General features: G+C 42.2%; 1 protein-coding gene across 2 annotated transcripts in view; it reads left to right on the forward strand.

Annotated features, from left to right (window-relative positions):
* Positions 1-19,425, forward strand: part of ARHGAP6 (Rho GTPase activating protein 6) — a 457,219-nt gene that overhangs the window by 293,201 nt on the left and 144,593 nt on the right. The gene's annotated exons all lie outside the window — the stretch shown is intronic.

A 19,425-nucleotide genomic window follows, 5' to 3' on the forward strand; every position in this document is an offset into this window, starting at 1 on the left:
TGGGAGTTTGAACTGCTGAGACACGGAACAGAACTCTTCTTCCAGAAGACTTGTTGAGGAAAAATTACATTTTAGGGTTACGAGTATAGAAGTATAACACAAACAATTCACAATACTTAACAATCCTCTGTAGATAAGTCTAGATTATCTCTACCATATCTCTTTACTTCATCCAGCCCCATAAGTACATATTTGGGGAAGTAAAAGTGGGTGCACAGGATTTTCAGAGTGGCAGATCTATTTGGAATCATTCTAACCTAATCGCTCATCTTGTAGGAAGGGGAAGTGGAGACCAAGGGGTTCAGTGACTGGGGCAAGGCTCCTGCTAGTGAGGGCGGAGCTGGGCGGGTGATGGGAGGTAATGCTGGGGAAGTTATTGGCTCTTGAAAGTTGTCTCCTGAGTTTACTGACACCTCTTCACTTCACCCTCACAACAGCCTTGCAAGGCACTGGGCCATATTCCAGTTTTAGCAAGGAGAAAACCGAAACATGGGGGATTCTCTAACTGCTCAAAGTCAATAGGCAGTAAAAGGCAGAGAAAGAATTCAAATGCACAGCTCCTGCTTCCCAAGGTCTTGTGTCCCCATTGTGTCCTAGTTCCTAGGCCTCCGTATAGCCTAAAATACAGGCAGCATCCATTCTATATACATGTTTATGTATATCAAGAGCATCTGTATTTGAGCAACCACTCTGGTTACTGAATTTGATGGGTAGTAGTCTGGGATATTTGGTCTTCTTCCCTTACTTTTTCTGACAAAAAAGGATTATCCTTCTCCTACTGGATTTAATAATATTCCAAAATTTGTCTTCAATTACCGCTTCATTTTCTTGCTTGGAAAATGTATACTTTGAAATGTCTAACTCCTCTCTATTTAGATCTAAAGAAGAATGTACTCTTTTTCTCTCATTCGGTGATTCATTCACTGCTCATAATATGAGCATCCTAGGCTTTGGAGGTACAGCTCTGAATAAAATAGGCACACATCCGTGTCCCGGGTGATACTTTCATTCTGCGGTGTCAGGGGATAGCCAACAAAGAGCAGAAAATAAAGTAAGTGAGATGAGGTCACTGTCCTAGAAACAAAAAATAAAGAAATAAGGTACAATATCAGGGAACGGAGACACCAGAAAGATGAGGTGAATTCACTCACAGAGAGAGTGAATTTGGGAAGTATTTGTTATCACATTATTGGTTCAGTGAAAAATGCTAGTGTCTGTTGTGTTTTTTTTTTCCAGAGAATTCCTTTCCAAAACCATGATACTCCAATCCCCACCAGTGGTCTCTGTCACCATCCTCGCGATACATCTTTCCGTCCCCCCGCTCCTTGTGGCAATCGTTGTTATCTCTGTAGTACAAAAAAACAGGAATAAAATGAATTGCCCACAAATCTAAGGGCACTGTGAATAGGGAGCAGGATGAGCATAGTGCCTGCTCTACTTTTCTCAAGCATCTAATTCATATTTACAGCGTAGGAGACTAAGTCTCAAAAATGTTGAAGTGACACGCCCAGAATCGAGTGGTGCTCATTATTTCATTTATCTAGCGAGTTCTGGATTGAGTTCTTACAGTGGGCCAGGCTACTGAGATGGACCCAGGAGATTCGACAGGACTCACAGGAGATGGTCTCTGGCCTAGAGGCACATAAAGGGACCTCTGACCCCTCCCCGGTGCTTTTTCTCCTATACCATGATGGAGAACTTCTCTGTTTATCAGGGTCTTAGACGAATGAGAATGGCGTTCCCATTTATCTTTATATTTCCCACTCTGCACTTCCAGTAGACAATAGCCTCATCAGTCCTGAAGGCAGCGGCCAATGGGACACCACTGAGTAGCGATAGGTTCCGCATAATTGTATGGAAACATTTTCTTTCTTTCACTATGAAGACAAACTTGATGTTTATGAATCTCTCCCTTGAAGAGAAAGGTCCCCAGGTGCTAATCCGTGGAGTGTGCCTACCAGCCATTCTGTCATTTCTCATAGTTCTCCGGGTCCACGGGAATCTCCGAGAGGATTGCAGCTCAGTTAGTGTGTGGTTATTCCATTATCTAGGGGTGGGGCTCACATTTCCATACGTGGCAGTGGCCGGCCGGTACCCCAAATGCTTGGATGGAGTGGAGTGGAGGCAATTGCTCTCTTGGCCATTGGGTATGCTAGCAAGGGTCATCTCCCCATCTTTTCCCCATAACAGGAATGCCACGGGCATTTCAGTTCCTGTTCTGTTTTCTCGTCTTCACCTGCTTGATTAGAATGATACTGCTGTGGATAATAAAGACTTTGAATCTATATCAGCTTCCTAAGGAAACACGAACTCCGATCGAACTACAGTGGACGGTCCACCAAAGTTCAAAGGAAATAGGATTCTGGTTGCCTTGGCAACCATAGCTCGACACTCTCTTTGTTTTATTACTTACTGTTTTCCTATTTTGTGATCATTTTGAGGAGAAACAAAGGAAATAGTATCAGTAGGGTCTCATTTTCAATTTATGAGGCTGCTGAGAATGGTACAGCTTTATGTAGCTACAAAAGTACCTTCTTTTCTTCAAATTTCTCCAAGCACTGGAAAGTCCAGGCATGTGAAGTGAAGTAAAAATAGGCTATTACTTATGTTGAAACATAAATGTCATCTTTACTCTCTATAAAGGTAATTATTTGTAAAGGACTAAAAGAAATCATTTTTATATTTCTCTCTAGCATACAGCTATGACTTCTATATTTCTTTAAAAAGGGAAGGATTCTTGGTCAATAAATTTCCATAGGTACTTTTACATGTAATGCAGTTGTTCAACTACAAATAGCTGTACAATTAAAATAGTTTTACTTTAGGAAAGGGCCAGTTTGAGAGACTGTCACACAGTAACAGTTTAACATGTTAAATTATAGATCGTCAATACATCCTCTGTCAGGTTTCCTTTGTAGGCTACCTCAATTATTTATGTATTTTTTTATTTATTTTTCATTTATTCATTTTTGAGAGACAGACAAAGCATGAGTGGGGGAGGGACAGAGAGAGGAGGAGACACAGAATCCGAAGCAGGCTCCAGGCTCTGAGCTGTCAGCACAGAGCATGACATGGGGCTCGAACCCACAAACCACGAGATCATGACCTGAGCCAGTCGGACGCTTAACTGACTGAGCACCCAGGCGCCCCACCTCAATTTTTTAAAAGACAAAAAGTGGTAATTAATATTTCAATATTATAATTGGCTTATTGGTGTTAAAAGAAAATATAGAATACATGTATATTATCGTTTGACTGCAATACAAAATGTCATTAAAATTTTTTATTTTGTCGAATCACTTATGATTAAGCTTCTATGGGAAGATTTTATATGTTAATACTCTAGGACAGGAGTTCAGAAAGTTTTTTTGGTAAACAGCCAGATGGTAAATATTTGAGACTTTTGGCAGGGGTCCGTATGGGTTTTGTTGTAACTACTGACCTCTGATATTGTAGCTGAAAGCATCCAGAGATGATATGTAAAGGAACAGACCAGGCTGTGTTAAATTATTACTGTATTTACAGAAACAGCAGACTGAATTTGGCCCGCAGGTTGTAGTTTGCCAAATCCCCCACCAGGAGAAAAATTATTCTCCTTACTTATCTGATTACAACCCACACGTGAGTCTAGTGCTTTAAGCAAATTGGTACCTTTATTTTTTTAAATTTTTTTTAATGTTTATTTTTGAGAGAGAAAGAGAGAGAGGGCATGAGTGGAGGCGGGGCAGAGAGAGAGGGAGACACAGAATCCGAAGCAGGCTGCAGGCTCCGAGCTGTCAGCACAGAGCCCAACGCGGGGCTCGAGCCCACGAACCGTGAATTCATGACCTGAGCCGAAGTCGGACGCTTAACCCACTGAGCCACCCAAGCACCTCTACAAATTGGTACTTTTACAAGATGTGCCTACAGGGCTGTCCTCGTACTCCCTTTTGTGTAAAATGTCACAGTTGCTACCACATTGGTTTCTAAAGATGGAGAGAAGTACAGGAGGGGAGAAGTTTGCTTTGTTTAAAAGCTGGTAGAACGTTTGACGAAAATAAACGAGTAAGATCTCCTTACACACTGGGCAGGCTCAACACTGGTCTTGAATGTCAAAGGCCTAGTGTCCCCTCCCTGCAAAATGCCAGCAATGTACACAGAGCCAGGCACTGTGAGGTGGGACCCCTTTGCCTCCAGCTGGCCTCTCCTTCCCTATGTTATCTTTATTTCTCCTCCAGAGAATTCTCTGGTGCTTTGTCCAAACTGACTTTAACATACTCTTAGCTTCAATCAAATATCTCAAACACTGAGAAGTATAAAAACTAAAAAAAATCTGTATATTTGTTGTTCAGATTTGATAACCATTAACATTTGGTATTGCTTGCTTTGGGCATTTTGATCTTTTTTTTTTTTTTTTCAAAAAAGAAATAATACATGTGGACACAGTTGAAGCCGATACCACATTTCTAATGTATATGATTCGTCTACATGCTAACACTTTTCAAAGGGGCAATATATTTTCAGATGAATTTGAATCCTCTCTTACTTATTAAAATGAGTTATCGAGAGCCAAGAGGATAGAAATATTAGTGATTCTCTTTTAGATGTGCACATTATTGTTGGTGCATGGTGGGACTAGTTTGATCTGATCTGATATGGTTCTCTGTCCATCCAGAACTAAATGGCACTCCTGGTTTACTCTCAAGACAGACTTTGCAGATTCCCCACACCTCTTGCCTATTGTAAATGAGGTGTGCGTTCAAGAGACAGTAAAGATACATCATCCCGGTTCATAATAGAAGACTGGATACAGCTTTCCATTTCAATGGCCACTTTTTCAAGCGCATTATTTTTCTCTGCTGCCCTTAACACACTTAGTGCTTTGAGGAACAAGTGCTTTTACAAATATTCTCCCTTCGATCCTTGGGACATCCTATGTGAGGGTTAGAACAGATAGTATTGCACCCATCTCCCAGGGAAAGAAATTAAGGCACGGTGATGTCAGTACAGTGTTTGTAGGTCTCAGCTGCACCTCAGCAGCACCTAGTGAGCTTTGAAAAAGTACCTAGAGATTCCTGAGCCCTACCCAGAGATCTGATACAACCAGGCTGGGATGGACCGTGGCATCAGTATTTTTAATGGATTCCACTGTGCAGCCAAAGTGGAGAGTTCCCAGTGGACCAGTAGAACAGGTCCAAATCATTTAACCCTACGGTTCTCAACTGGGGACTACTTACCCCTCCCCGGGGACATTTGATAATGGGACATTTGTGATTGCCACAGCTTTGGGGGGTGGGGCGGGGCGGGGCGACTGGCATCTAGTGGATAGAGAGCAGGGCTACTGCTAAAACATCCTGCGGCCTGCCTCCAACAGAGTACTATCTGGCCCTGAATGCCAATAGCCCTGAGGCTGAGAAACCCCCCATTTAACCTGTACGTGCTGGACTAAAGTGTCTCTGACTCTAAGCCATTGCTCTCTCTTCAGACCCAAGCTGCTAGGTCATTCAAATTAGTCGTCTTCCCATTACTGCTACCAATAGCTTATATTTTAAGTAGGTTGTTCTTGGAAGCTAAAATGTTTATGATGACTTTAGTTTCTCAGGAACTGGGTGATCTTGTGTGAGAACTACACCAGGATCCGCAGAAATCCTACTTTTGTTAGAATACCAAAAGTAACACAAAACTGACCAATAAAAACCCCTCACAGCATCCAAAAGAAGAGAAGAGCTATTTCCCAATTTAAGTGTAGGTATGATTGATCCTAAATAAGAAATGTGTATTGAAGGAGTGATTATCAGACTTGAGCATGGGGTCAATCCCCGGGGGGGTGGGGGGTAGGTGTGTGAAAACAGACTCCCGGACCCCCACTCCCTGGAGTGTCTGATTCTGTAGATCGGGGGTGGGTTTCAAGCACTTGAATTTCTTTTTTTTTTTTTAACTTTTTAAAATGTTTTTATTTATTTTTGAGAGAGAGAGGGAGGGAGGGCATGAGCAGGGGAGGGGCAGAGGGAGAGGGAGACACAGAATCGGAAGCAGGCTCCAGGCTCTGAGCTGTCAGCACAGAGCCTGACGCGGGGCTCGAACTCACCAGCTGTGAGATCACAACCTGAGCCAAAGTTGGATGCTTAACTGACTGAGCCACCTGGGCACCCCCCCACACTTCTTTTTTTTTTTAAGGTTTTATTTTATTTATTTAAAAAAAAATTTTTTTTTCAAAGTTTATTTATTTTTGGGACAGAGAGAGACAGAGCATGAACAGGGGAGGGGCAGAGAGAGAGGGAGACACAGAATCGGAAACAGGCTCCAGGCTCTGAGCCATCAGCCCAGAGCCCGACGCGGGGCTCGAACTCACGGACCGCGAGATCGTGACCTGGCTGAAGTCGGACGCTTAACCGACTGTGCCACCCAGGCGCCCCAAGGTTTTATTTTTTTATTTGTGGGGGGAAGGGCTGAGAGAGAGGGAGAGAGAATCCCAAGCAGGCTCCACGCTGTCAGCGCAGAGCCCTATGCTGGGCTCTATGCCATGAACTGAGATAGTGATCTGAGCCGAAATCACAAGTTGGATGCTCAACCAACTGAGCCCCCCAGGTGCCCCTGCTCCCACTTCTAAGATCAACAGGAGCTGGCTACAGTGAACTTCGTGCAAAGAATGTGCATAATGTTACGAACACGCAACTCTCCACCTGATCAGAAATGAAAAGATGCCAGTTCGGTGAGACATTTCCCAATGCATCTGGCTAATGAGAACATGTTTCTGAAGGTACCTGATACACCTTCTTCAAGTTATAAGTAGATGCTTAGATGAAAACAAAAATGACCTGAACCAATTTTTTCCTTCACTTCGGATTCCTTGACATATGATCGTGGAAGGGTGGATAGATAGCTAAAATTTCAGCCAGAGGTATTGCCCATCTATAAAATAACACACCTAAAATAATTAGAATATTAGCACGGGTGGCCAAATAATTTTAAAGTGTGGAATTAGAAACCTATTTTGCGTGTTTCAGGAACAAGTCAGTTATTTTCCAGTCCATTGGCCAGTGACACTTTACAGACAGCAGGGATTGAGATGGTGTGTTTTGTGACTTTCTTAAACTAGCCTAAAGTCAGATACTATAGCATATTTTGTAGCTGAAAAATCTAAACCCCAAAGTGGCAGAATTCAAGAGTACCTGTGCCTTATTTTCTACAGCAAGAGCTCAAGGCAACTATAATATCCTCTTATCTTTGCCTCTTACATATTTTCTGAATCCCTTGATAGTGAGGATTTTTTTTTCTTTCTTTCTAGAACCTGGCACATTTCCTAGTGCATAGCGAGTGATAATTACATGTTCGTTGCATTTACTTAAATGGGTATACAAGAAGTCTGTGCATTTCTGTATTTCATGAATGTCAAATAATATATTTTAGTTCCATTTAAATTTAGGATCCTCACAAAGAGAATCCAGTCCATACTGTCCAAAATGCAAACTTTTCATTGTGAGCAAAGGATTAGGAAAAATAAAGGGAAACTATGGGAGAATTTTCCAAGAAGTAAGCACTCCTTTGCCCTGGTATTGATGATATATATGACAGTCAGCAGTGATAAGACTTCCAAAGGATAACTAGATAACCCTGTATTGTAAAATATAGCATATATGCATATATATGCAATATAGCATATAGCATAATGTTATAGCATAACATTAAAACTACTGAGAGAACACATAAAATCTAAGGATTGAAAAAAAACCCATACCTATTAGCATCATACTGCTGTTGTGTGTTTAAGAGCAAATTGGGAGGTTGCTATGGCATTGACTCATGCGTGCATAGCAACAGAACGAGCTCAGTGATTCAGCTCGATAAAAGAGGAAATTAGCTCACCATTTCCCTTTCCCCAAATCGGAGTCAGATATCCAAATATTTCATTTTGAAATGGTATATCCATCAACATGTTCTAATGGATAAAATTCAATAGTGGGGGTTGGGGGAATGGTCACAACATAAAAAACGTATGCCATGTGCTTATTTTTAGAGTGTGCAGTTCATGCCTAAAGAATCTATTAATATTGTGAATTCGATAGAATGCAGTTTCTCAGTGGCATATGTTGGGTGAATATACAATGATGAGTAATAATTTGGCAAAAGGCAACAATTTATCAGCCTATATAACTTCATTCTAATGAAAGCTGATCGTGATAATATTTTGAGAAAGAAACGTTGTCCAGCTGTGAAACTATAATTCTCTGTGTGCAACAGCCCTCCAGGGAAGGGATAGATTTTGCCAGCATAATATGTGAAGTTTAGTCATTATCAACTGCACAAAGCAGAGGTCAGCCGTGGGTGTATATGTGGGAGGCACCATTATGAAATCAGTCCACAGCCTCTGCGCCACAGGGGTGAGCCAATACAAACAGAGCCAAGTGTCTCAAATGCTGACATTTTATCACATGATTATTTTAAATATTATTTTACCACTGTCTTTGCTCGTATTGTTTATCCTCCACATCTTTATTTTGTTTCCTTTCTTTGCACTGATAAATGAAAAATGAGGAAGTATGGTTTGAGTCAGTACTTAACCATGGACACGGGAAGTTAACTGACCCCCCCCACCCCCGCCTCCCAAAAGAGCTCCAAACTGGTGAAGCTTGGATTCTTAGGTTTGCTCCGAGTTGACTTGGGTTTTGGAAACATCATAATTTTAATCATTTATTTTCCGATTTACATACAGTAAACTTCTTCTTTTGGGGAGTACAGTTCTATGAGTTTTGATAGATACATAAATTTGTATAACCACCACCACAACCAGGATACAGAAGAGTTCTGTCACCCCCACCCCCCCGCAAAGTCCTTCATGCTACCTCTTTATCATCACCCCCTCCCTTACCCCCCAGGTCCTGGCAGCCACTTATCCGTTGAAGCCATTCTATTTTGACCGGCTTTCTCTTCTTCATTCATGCAACAACCATTTATTGAGAGAACGATGTTCTGGACTTTGAGGTGCTAGGGATGAAATGGCAGACAAGACTGACACGGAGCTTTTCCTGCAGACACAAGATGGGAAACGATAGGAAATCTGGAACTCCACGTTGTGCTAAGGGCTGTGTAGAAAACAGATTTCTGCTATAACAGATATCAGAACACGGCATCTCATTTTAGGTAGAGTGTTAGAGAATGTTGCTCTGAGAAGGTGGCATTTCATCTGGGGACCGAAAGAGAAGAAGAAGCCAGCTGTGTGAAATGGGCAGGGGGTGAAGGCACCTGGGACAGTCATTCCAGGCACAAGAAACAGCTAGGCCTAGCTCAAGTGTGTATACTTTATTGCAGCAGGAAGCCACTGGCTTGGGATGCGTCTTTATTTAGGGAAGATGTGATAGCTGTTTTGAGTGATGTGTAGACAATTGATTGCTGGGAAGCAGGAATGGATGCAGGCTGGTCATTGGGCCATGGCGATCATCCAGTTGACTGTTGATAGAGGACCGGGTTTGGGGAGCAGCTGTGGAGATGGAGAAAGGATGGCTTCGCAATGTGTTCTAGAGGCAGAGGGCTGCAGGACAGGAGGCTGATATAGGAAAAGAAGGAATCAAATGCAACTCCCAAGTTCTTGCTTGAGCACCTGGGCCAATGACTGTGGGGTGGGAGGAATTAAGTTTAGTTCCTGGACAGTTTTAAGTAGACAGACCCATTAAATAGCCACATGGAGATATGAAGCCCCCAAATGGAGATATGACTTTAGAATTCCGAGGAGAGCTAGAAGCTGGAGAGAGAAATGTATGCCATCATGTAACTATTGATTATTTATCATATCATTAATATATAATGAAATATATTTTATATATTATTAACATGCTTTTGCTATAGTAATGTAATTTCAATCCATATCATATATATTGATTTATTCACTGATACTTCTTGAGGGCTCACAGTGAGTAAGGTTTAGATGGAGAAAGGGAAATATGATGATAAAGAGAAACCTACATGATCCGAGGCAGGCTGGCAGGAGAGATAGGACTTTTTAAAGAGTCACACATGTATGTGTAAAATTTGAGTGACGTTAAATTCCACAAAGGCAAGCATTCTGTGAGGGGGGACAGTAGAGAGATTTGATTTAGTTTGGGTGGCACTGGGAAAGGCAAGGTTTAGGAAAGCCCCAGCACTGCAGGATGGGGAAGAGGGGAGAGTATTGGGTCAAAGAAAGAGCATGGATGAAAGATCATGTGACAGAAGACCAGAGATTTTGGTTCTCAGATGTCAGATCTACTGGGATTCCAATTTAGAAGTCCAGGATTGCAGCCCAGATTTTCACAAGCACTTCAGGCAATTCATTTCTTCAACAAATATTCATTGACCACCAAGGTATGCCTGGGACTCTTTCAGGTTCTGGGAATTCGGCAGTTAATGTCAAAAAGTTGCATTCCCTGATGGAACTTATTTCTGGTGAGTCTGAATCTGGAGGTTTGTAGATCCTGAGCACAACCTTGAGAAGGTTTGACTTGAGGCATTAGCCTAGAACAGAGCCATGAGACATGCCATCATTTAGAGCTTGAAAAAGGGAAGGGCAGCAGCAAAGAGGCTAGATCAAGTGGCTAGTGAAGGCAGAAGTGAGGAAAGTGATGTCTTTGCCAAAGCTAGGGGGAAACAGATGCACGATGACGGTCAGCTCAGTCTAATTCTGCTGAGGCATCAGGTAGAGTGGAGGCAGAACAGTCCCCCTGAATGTTGCAACATGGTGATCTCGACCAAACCAGTTTTATCTGAATAGTGGCAGTAGAAAACAGACTGAGTCTGATTAATGAGTGACCGAGAAGCGAAACATGGTAAAGTGAGTAGATATTGGCAATTAGAAAGCAAAAAATGACTGATGAATCTGGAGAAATTTGCCTTCAGCTTGGGGCTTCATTACTGTCCTGCGGGAGAGACTTGTGGCAGTGATGAGGTTAATCAACTTCTCTTAGCCTAATTTGCCCATCTTATAGGAGGAAAGCCCAAGATTGAGATTAGTGAGGATGAACTGGGGTAATCTGTGCATGCAGTGAATACTCACTAAAAGTAACAGCTCCCAGGGTGCCTGGGTGGCTCAGTCGGTTGAGCATCTGACTTCGGCTCAGGTCATGATCTCACAGTCCGTGAGTTCGAGCCCCGCGTCAGGCTCTGTGCTGACAGCTCAGAGCCTGGAGCCTGCTTCAAATTCTGTGTCTCCCTCTCTCTCTCTGCCCCTCTCCCACTCATGCTCTGTCTCTCTCTCTCTGTATCAAAAATAAATAAAAACACTTAAAGAATTTTTTAAAAAGTAATGACTCGCATTGGTAGAGTGTTATCTATTATAATTTACACATGATATAAACTTCTCATTAAGTAACTTATTAAATATCAAGTGAAAGCAAGAGTAAGATCAGAATTATTAATTGATTGTCAAGGGAGGAATTAGGGGAGGTCAAGCAACTTGCACTGCTAGTAAGCTGTGGCCCCTGGATGTGGAATTCACGTCTTTTGACTCGGTTCTGTGCTGTGTTTGCTTCATTTGGTGTTATAATTTTATTCCTCTACAGATTTGTAGTCTGTTCATGTAGAGACCAAGTATTCATCCACTTTTGATCCGCCCCCCACCCCCCTCACTTCATTGAGCCCAGTGTCTGGCACAGGCAGAGTTCTCCATCGTGAGTGGACCCTTGGTTCCACCTTCTTGAGCTGCTTTTATTTCTGATGCTTCCGTTGGTATTCAGGAGAAATGCTTTTGATCCCAGACACCCAAGCTAATTCGGGCACACGTATCCACAGTGGAGAAGATGGTTACGATAAACAGAGTAAGGGCGGAGAAAGTACTTGAACATGATGGTAGAAATGGTAGTGTGTGAGCAGAAAAACAATGTGTGTATCTTATTTTATTGAAAAATAAATACAGTAATGGTAAAACACAAGGAAGCGAATAAAATGTACCAATTATCGTTAGGTATCATTCATACACATATACATATGGCGCCTAAGGACGGTGGGCTCCCGGAGTCTTGTGGAAAGCTTGGATGCTGTCTGTCATGTCTTGAAAGACAAAGAGATTCACTCCCAGATTCCTTCCCAAATCTCTTTGGTTGGGTCACTTGAAACTGCCATTTTTATAGGTCCCCAAATGGTGACATGCTGGCCATTTCATACGGTTCAGTCAAAAAGTGTGATCCCAACACCATAAGTGAAGAGGTATGGATAGCGGGAGACCTTCTTGTTGGTTTAAAGCTTCATGCGTTGGTAGAAGTCCGGAAGGATATGTTAAGGCCTCTCAATTTTGTGAGCCAGACCAAAGGCATTCTCATTCCCAACTCTATTTGAAGGGTATCTTGGATGAGAGACTGTGGCATCATCTATTTATTACCTTCCATGCTTGGTGATTATTTGAAAGGAAAGGAAAAGACCTTTAAATCTGGAGTGATTGTCTAGACAGTCCTAAAATAGCTGCTCCCAGGTGCAAAGGAAGCAGTAAAATGCAGACAAAGCATGAGGGTCCTTTGCCAAAAATACAGTGTGTTTGAACTTTCGTTGGCTCCCTGTAAATTCCAAAGTAGAAAATGGCCAGAAGACTAAATCACAATAATCGTGATCATTAGTTACTTTAACTTACCACCACTTACTTCACAGCGAGGTGTTCTTTGCAAACTAAATTAAATTAAATATTTTTAAGATGATTATTTGGATAATTCGGAGCTAAAATAGTCCCAGCTAAAATACTTAGCTGAGTGAGACACCTGTGCAAGCTTTAATTTAAAATATACAGAAAATCGACTTCATTTTTACTTCACTGTGGGGGTATTGTCATACAAAAAACAAGGAAGTTTATGTGATTCCCCACAAAGTCATATTGCATCGAATAGCGTGAGTGCAGCGAATAAAATTGCAGTGAATCAAAAAGCATTTCTGGTTAAACTGTGGTATAGTCATACCATAGAATACAATTTGATCATAAAAAGGAATGAACTATTGATACACTCAACAATTTGGATGGATCTCCAGGGCATTATGCTGGTTGAATAAAGCTGGTCAAAAAAGGCTACATGCTGTATGATTCCATTTATATAACATTCTCGAAATGACAAAATTATAGAAACGGAAAACAGATTAGTGGTTGCCAGATTTAAGAAGGTGTTAGGTTGAGAGGGAGGTGAGAGTAGCTCTAAAGGGGTAGCATGAGGGATCCTTGCAACAATGGAATGTTCTATGTCTTGACTGTTGGGGTAGTCATGTAAATCTACACATGACAGAATTGCGTGGAATTAGACACGCACACACATTCACACACCCAAATGAGTGCACGTAAAACTGGTGAAATCGGAATAATGTCTTTGGATGGTATCAATGTCCGTTTCCTGGCTGTGACATTGTACTACAGTTATGCAAGAAGTTCCCCTGGGGGAAGCTGGGGGAAGGGTACAGGAGAGCTCTCTGTATTATTTCTTACAGCTGAATGTGAATCTGTAATCATCTCAAAATAAAAAGTTTAATTTAAAAAATGCATTTTCCCCAAATTGTTGAAATCGCTCCTTACATATTCACACCACTAGATATCAGATGGGGGGGGGGGGTCCTCTGATATCACCAGCAAGCCACACCACACGTATGTCAGGGGGTGGGGTTTCTGCTCTGTGGACAAGGGAATGCATGCACCCTTCGGAACATTTTAGTTTGCCTTGTGTTTGTTTGCATCATTAGCATTTGCAAAGGAAGGTGAGTACATGTGTACATCTCTTGAGATTCACCAGCTCTTAAATGTAGGAGTAAACCGGATGCCATGGGGAGGCTCTGTCATGGGAAATAAACAAAACAACTGGAGAATCTGAGTTTTTTCCGACAAGGCATATTTCTAAGAGGAGTTTGTTAATGAGGATAGCAGTAGCAGAAAGGGTCGTGGAGCGTACACCATGGGTCTAGTTCTTGTGAGAATGCAAAATCTGTTAAAGGAGCTGAAATGAGTGGATTAGAATGAGAAGCAAACATATCGTTTGGAAATGTACTTAGGTACTTGGCTTTCATTGATTTAGCGATATGCTCAGTTTTGTTTGTTGTTCTACCTAACTTCCCACTCTCAACGTAAGCCACAGCCATACCTGGCTATGGTTTCTTGGTAATCAGTTGCATTTGCCCAGGGAAGTCCAATCGACAAATAGTTATCACTTACCTTACCCATGACAACTCTGGATGAGGTGGCATATTGGGTTTAGACCAAAAGTGCTTCTCTGTGATGGACCCAGACCCTCAAACGTATAAAGTAGAAGAATAACACATAGTAAATCAAGTACAGATCTACAGCATGTGAATTCACATGGAGAGTTTGGTTAGTGGGCCTGACTAAATACCTTTACTTTGCAGCTCAAAGAGCCTTGTATTCATTCTGCCTGTCTTAATCACAGTTTTGTCATTGAGACCATAAGCAGTTAGCTCATTTCTCCTATTTTATTTAACAGACTCTTCTAAAATGCTGGTCATGTGCCAGGAGCTATTCTAAGAGCTTCAGAAATATTAGTTCATTTTTAATACTCCAAGCAAACCTAGCTTATTTGCACTTTGAAAATGAGGAAGCGAGGCACAGGAAGGCTAAGTAAGTTGCCCACCATCACCCAGCTAGTCAAGTATGATTTCCTTTGAGATTCACCTCTAGGCACCAGTCTCTATGGTCGAGCCATTAACCTCTGTTCAGCTAGAGTCCTAGGCAGGCATGATTGCTGAAGCCAATTGAAAAAGCAGAGGAGGTACTTACATCTGATATGCTGTATCTATTCATGCCTTCATTCCATCCTTCATCAAATGTTTTTTAAATGCCAGCCGTATTCGAAAGATTATGGTGGACAGGGCAGACAAAATATGATCTTGGTTCTCACAGAATGTACATACTGTGTGGGAGATGAGACTTGTACACAAGTTCTTTTGGATGAACGGCCTTTGGGGGCAAGTGTTCTGACAGTGGCCCAGATAAAATGTCTAGTGGGGAGCAGATAAAGCAAAGATTGTCTCCAGCTGGGGAAGGAAGGGAGCATCCCTGAAGTTGGCCTGCAAGAGATGGTATTTGAGCAGATCTCCAAAAGAGGCAGAGCGTTGATACGTGGGAGGGAATTTCAGCGAGCTGGTCTACTAGGGACACATTCCTGAAAGGGAGTGTAAGTTCCAGGATCGGAGACTCTGGTAGTGGCTTGGAGGGGAGGATGGGGAAGTCTAAGGAAAATGGGGACTACACCGAGGGATAGGTTGAGGCCAGGATGCTGGGACCAGCCCGTGTGGGCCGTCCAAAGCCCTGAGGGGTTGCCGGTTGTCCTTGTACATTTTGGGGAGCTACTGAAAGTGTATCAGCAGTGGAGTGACACCAGTAGGCTCCAGCTCGCAGTGAACAAGAGGGATTAGGAAAGGGGAGACCATCCTGTCAAATGAGTCCATGCAGAAGCTCATGAGGGGTTCATCAAAAATTAAACATAGAATCACCATATGACCCAGCAATCCAATTCCTAGGTGTGTGCTTTAAAGAAGCAATTCCACTCCTAGGTATATGTTTCAAAAGAATTGAAAACAGGTATTTAAAAAGTATGCACACACACACACACACACACACACACACACATACACACTTGTACATGAGTGTTCATTGCAGCTCTATTCACAATAGCCAGAAAAGTGAAAACAACCCAAATATCCGTTAACAGATGAATGGGTAAACAAAACATGGTCTGTCTTTACAATGGGTTATTTGTCAGTAGAAAGGAACAAAGCACTGGGGTGCCTGAGTGGCTCGGTCGGTTAAGCATCCAACTTCGGCTCAGGTTGTGATCTCACAGTTTGTCAGTTCGAGCCCCACATCGGGCTCTGTGCTGATAGCTCAAAGCCTGGTGCGAGCCTGCTATGGATTCTGTGCCTCCCTCTCTCTCTGCCCCTCCCTGGCTCGTGCTTTGTCTCTCTCTGTCTCTCAAAAATAAATAAACGTTAAAAAAAATTTTTTTTTAATTTAAAAAAAGGAACGAAGCACTGGTTCATGCCACAGCATGGGTGAAACCCCAGAACATTAGGTCACATAATGTCTGGTTCCATTTGTAGGGAAGATCCAGAATAGGCAAATCCAGAGAAACAAACAAACAAAAAATACATTCGTGGTTTTCAGGGGCTGGAGGGAGGGGGAATGGGGAGACACTACTTAAAGGGTACTGGCTTTCCTCTAGGGTTGGTAAAACTGTTTTGGAAGTAGACAGAGGTGGTGATTACACAACACCGTGAATGTCCTGAGTGCCACTGGACAATACACTTTAAAGTGACTAATTGTACATTCTATGAATTTCACCTCAACAAGAAGAAACAAAACAACACAAGAAAGCCAAGGTGGGCCTGGGCCAGGGCAAGCATGTGGGAATGGAGGGGAATTAGGGAGAGGTCTGAGAAGTCACTCAGGAGAACTGGCCAGTTTCGTGGAGGTAACGGGGGAGAGATCCTGAAGTTTCCAGCCTGAGGGCCCAGATGAATAGTGCCACCATGTGCCAAGTGACTCAGATGACTAACCGAGTGACTCTTCATTTGTCTCTGCCGCTTACCAGCTCTGGGTCCGTGGGCAAGTTCGTGCACCTGTCTGCCTGGGCAACGGAAACAGAGGTGTTGTTGTGATGGCTAAATGAGGAACGTATCTGGAGCATAGCAGCTCAGTGCCTGGCACACAGGAGACCCTCAGTTAATACTTGTGAAATGTCTGAAGGATCACGTTTCTGTGTTTTCCACCATAAGATCATTCTATTCAGAGATGCCAAGAGCATAGTCGCTGTGCTTTCTGGAATTCTAAGACCCATGCGTACCTCATTAACCCTTGAGAGATTTGGTGGGTCCCCTTAGGATTCTGAAGCAGCATGGTGGAGTCCTGTGGACACTTTGAACCATGCTCATAGCAGTAGCTGACCCAGAGCCAGTGCTCAGTAATTGTTAGCTTTTGTTGTCGTCATTGCCGTGGCGGTGGTGGTGGCAGTTGCAAAATGATGGCCCGAGTCTGCTTGTGACTGTTCTTGAACACAGGTCCAACTCTCAAACAATTTGTCTTGGGAGGAGATGGGACAGATGACAGGAGTAAGGGTTAGGTAGTTGGGCTATTTAATCACGAAGTTAATCAATTCATTAAAACAACCGTTAATTTCAGTGCGGTGAGGGGGCAAATGGCTTCAGTTTTCCAATTCGCCGTCCTTCCTAGCTACACAAACAGCTGCTGATGGTAAGAATGTTAGATTATTGAATACTCAAACCAGATTCGTGAAATGTTGCAAAATGACCACTCCAATGTCAATCCATAAAAGCTTTACCATTATGGACAAAATGAATGAATCACTCCCCTGACATCGGTTCCAGGAACTTCCCATAATGATCTCATAACCCTGGTGTCAGCATTGCCCGGTGTTATCAGCCTCTGTGAAGTTAAGTCCATTACTGAAGTACGGAACCTGTCCCTGTGTAGGTGCATTGGGATTAGTTGAATTACAAAAAGCTAGAGGTGCCATTTAGAGGAAAAGCCCATTTCTAACACTTGCCTGTTTTAATGAGTCACCTTAATGCCTCTATGATTACTGAGTTGGTTGTCTTTCACAGAATTAGCTGTTCTCTAGCCTTGGGAGAATTTGATTAGAACATTCAGTTATTTGATCTGAAAAACAGTCTCGCTGTAGGTTAACATTCTTTGGATTGAATGCATTGAAAATGGGATTAAAATGAGAATTGTTGTACTCCAAAGCCTCAGGTGCCTTTTGGCAACCTCAGATAACTCTACATTTGGAGACTAGGTTTTATTAAAAAGATTGTGTGCTCCCCCCAATCCATCCGATCCAGTCTTATGCTGGTCCACTAAGTCATTGGGATGTGTTCCTGTAAAATAGCTATACCGACACACAGAATAATAAGGCTCTGATGTTCGGGGATAAATGTGCAAGGTTTGGAAATGATTTGGGGCGCTCTTTTATTCTTCCTTCAGGAAAATGAGAACATTCCCACTAATCTAATCAGAAAACAACAGCATTTACAAAAGAAAAGTGATTTTCTTGTAATGTAAGGGATCCACTATAAACTATCACTGATTGTTGTTTGAATGGGTGCCACATTGATGCATGTCCAGAGAAGCCGGCCAAGTGCTGACTAAATCAGCAAGGGCTGTGTCGATGCTTTCGGCCATCCCTGTAAAGTGCTTTTCTAACAGAGCAGATCGACCAAAGATTTGGGGTAACTTCTGCAGTTGCAAAGCCTGTTGTAAAAGAAGACCCAGTCTTTGTATTTTCATAAACACATCCTATTTCCCTCTCTAGCACAAGATTACACTCAAAAGCCAAGTTGTGTTTGACTCAAAATGCTTCAGTACCATTGTGAAGTTAGGCTCAGATTCAACTATTCATATCTTTTTATCCCAGCACGCACTTTCCTGGCACCTAGTGGGACTGGTAAGTAGTCACTACATGAACCTACAGTATCTGTTTTGGTGGAGTGATGTTCCTTGCTTTTGGTATCCAAGTGCCTCTCTACTCATCAATAGTGGCCCTCTGGATTATGGTACTCACTTGCTGTGCCCTTCTCTGAGGTGTTTACCATTTCGAAATTATCTGGTACTGTGCGAAACATCCAGGAACGTCAGCTCTCTCCCAACCTTTAAAGGGCTGCTCTCAGTTTGGCCTTAAAACAAAAGAAGCTCATTACAGTCACGAACCCTATAGAGACACGACACAGTGATATATTTTGCCTTGGACTGTTTGAAATTCAAGAGGAACTTTTGTTTTTCCTTTCAAGTCTTTGCAGTGGAATGTGTGAACAAGATCTTGTTTCTTTCTTTGGAGGAGTGAATGCCAGCCCCTCAGCTTCTCACTCTTTACCCATTCAGAAACTTGAGACCTGTTTCCTGAGATGTTGATGACCCGTAATCTAAAGAATACTGTAGACACTCAAGAAAAGTAAACACACAGGAAACACTTTTTCCCTTCCCAGCATGAAGGTTTCTATTTTTCTTTCCCTTGGGTAGGGTATAACATGAGTAATTTACACAGCACTAGTCTCTAATGTAAAATTATAAAGTAATTTATATTTAGGAGCATTTTCTTTACTTATTGCATATTTATTGTGTAAGCAAAAGATTATTTGTGTCAAGCCTATCCTGTGATTAGATCACAGGGTCTACCATGGCATTATTTATTGAATTAATAATTAAAAAATATAATTAAATAATTAAAAAATGACTTGATTTGGAAAAGATAGCATGGCCCACTGAAGAGAAATTGTTGTCAAAGTTTCACAAGTCTTTATTTAGTTCATGATGAGGCATCTGCAGCTGTAAGCAATCATCTTACTCTGCCATCACTTCAGTTTCGTGGAAAACGAAGATGTTTACTTAGGGCTGTTAAAAGTTTGATTTTAATAGCATCTCCTGAGCAGCACAGGATATCACTTATGGCTGACATCAGGGGGTAAAAAGGACAGTTATTCAAACTCGTT

The sequence above is a fragment of the Herpailurus yagouaroundi genome, unplaced genomic scaffold (genome assembly GCF_014898765.1).
Source record: "Herpailurus yagouaroundi ecotype Mexico unplaced genomic scaffold, PumYag 67525, whole genome shotgun sequence".
Lineage (NCBI taxonomy): Eukaryota > Metazoa > Chordata > Mammalia > Carnivora > Felidae > Herpailurus > Herpailurus yagouaroundi.